Source organism: Phocoena phocoena, chromosome 19 (assembly GCF_963924675.1).
Source record: "Phocoena phocoena chromosome 19, mPhoPho1.1, whole genome shotgun sequence".
NCBI lineage: Eukaryota > Metazoa > Chordata > Mammalia > Artiodactyla > Phocoenidae > Phocoena > Phocoena phocoena.
Window position 1 is genome coordinate 42,672,309 of NC_089237.1, and position 2,283 is coordinate 42,674,591.

Below are 2,283 nucleotides of genomic sequence, written 5' to 3' on the forward strand. Positions count from 1 at the left end.
TGGCAGCCCCAAGAGAGACTGGGCGTGGCGCTAGCTCAAGGCAGCCCCCCCCACACACACCGCTTCTCCAAGGGCCAAGCTCTGAGGTAGAAACTTTGAATTTCAAGCCACAGGCATTTCGGAAACATCTCTTTCAACTCTCTAATTTTGCAACTGAGGAAGTTGAAATCCGGGGTATGTGATTTAACAAGGGTCATGCAATATACTCAACACAGGTGTCTCCTTCTGCTTCTGCCCTCCCCCTTCAAGCCAATGACCTACCTCCAGTCTCACAGAGGTAAGTATAGATACCTGTGGGCCTACAATGTAACTACAAGGTAACTACAAGTTACCTACAAGGTAACTTGCTAGGCCTCTCGGCTCCAACGCTCACCCTGGTGCTTGTATCTGACACACCTGCACTTCCATCTCCTCTCACCAACCTTGACTTGGGATCCATACTTGACCCCTGCCTCTGGGGGCCCATGTTTCCCCCAACATCTGTATGTTGAGCTCTTCTATACCTTGACCCTCTTTTATTGACGTTGGCTTGGCTCATCCACCCCCCTCTGTTGGGGTGGAATTCTCTGCTCCAGCAGCTGCAGGAAACCCAGTGTCCAGCCTCCGAGTTCCTTCTCATCAGAAATCCAAACTAAGGGACAGGATTCAAGGCCATACCCAGTAGTTCAGGACCTTTCCCCTTCCTATCCCTGAATGTCTGGAATCTGAATGTCTGGGAAATCGATTTGCATTTAGGAACAATTCCACGATGACGCTGGTACCCTAGCTCAGCATTCCCTTCAAAAGCTAAGTGTATCTCTTCCATTTATTGGAATCTTAGGGAAAAAGATCAATATATTTCCCTGCTTCCTGAGCCCCATATCCTGTCTTCTATGATCCTGCCCCAAAGAGACTCTGCTGACATTCAATCCACCTGAAGCTCCACGTGGTCAACTGTGCAGCGGGACCTGCAGAAAGGTGTGTTTTTGGGTCACGTTAACAGAAGTATGAGATATAGAATGAGGGAGGTGAAGTAACATTAATGAGACTACACCTGGAGTAGTACGCGTCACTTCAGTCCTGAGTGTCACAATTGAAGAAGGGGACAGATAGACCAGAGCATATCAGGAATGAGAGGCACTAAACATCATGTCATATTAAATTGGTCTATTTATCCTAGAAATGACTTGGGGAGTATCATAACTGGCTAGGGGCCAGACGTAAAGGGTCAGTTCACAAGGGCTGGGAAAGGAAAAGGCACCCGCCAGCTGAACGATGTGGTTGGCTTCCTAGACAAGAAGGCAGACAGCGAGCACCACATGGAGAACTCACCTTTCAGGCAAAACCCAGAAACCACTGCTCCAGAAACTCCAACGCCCGTTCTGGAAATTTCTCCCACCCTCGAGACGCGCAAAACCAGTGAGACCAGACCTCTACCTCCGCCTTACCCGCCGCTGGCGACACCAATGCCTAGCGCGGGCCTTAGTGTCCCCACAGGTAACACAAGGATCCCAGGCCAGCCCCGCCCTGCCCAGTGCGGCTGGGTGAATGGAGGTTCGGGGAGAGGAGACGCAGGGCGGCCAGCGAAACGCGACATAGCTGGTGCCCGCGAGCCCTGGTGCCCTGGCTCGACCTGCGTTGGTGACCGCGGCGCCGAGGAATGCGGGTGGACGGGGAAGGGTGGGACTGGAGGACGCCTGAACACAATGTGAAAAGTAAAAAAGTACCACGTCGCAGAGGAAAGAGGCGATACACATGGGAACACCGAAGCCCCCACTATCGACCCCAATTTCAAGAACCAGGCACGGACGGGGTTCGAACCCGCGATCTTCGGTTTACGAGACCGACGCCTTACCACTTGGCCACCGCGCCTGACAGCCGAGGGAGCGGTGGAAGCTCTCAGTGGAGGGGAGGCGGCGCAGGCGCGGGAGGGGCGGCGCCTCGCCTCCGGCCCCGCCCCCGGCCCAGCCGCCTTGCCCTCCACACCCGCAGTCCGGGACCTAGCTCTCGGAGCTGCTGCGGCCCTCTCAGCGTCAAGGCCAGGCGCCCGCGTCCTACCGGCGGCGGGATCCGAACTCGCGGCACCCGCCGGACCGGCCCGGGCCCGCCCCACCTCTAGCGCCCCCAGGGGCACGGCGCCTGCGGAGAGGCCCGAGGGGCATCCGAAAGGAGCGGCGGCGGGCGGAGAACTCAGGTGGGGAGAAACCACGACCGACGCCAGTGACGGAGCCGAAGCGGAGACGGCGGCGGCGAGCGAGCCAGGGCACAGCGTCCGCGCTGGCGTCTCCGCCGGCTCGGGCGCCG

General features: G+C 57.1%; 1 non-coding gene across 1 annotated transcript; it reads right to left on the minus strand.

Annotated features, from left to right (window-relative positions):
* Positions 1 to 1,779: 1,779 nt before the first annotated feature.
* On the minus strand, positions 1,780 to 1,851 carry TRNAT-CGU (transfer RNA threonine (anticodon CGU)). The gene has a single exon. It is a non-coding gene; the product is annotated as a tRNA-Thr (tRNA).
* Between the last annotated feature and the right edge of the window lie 432 nt (positions 1,852 to 2,283).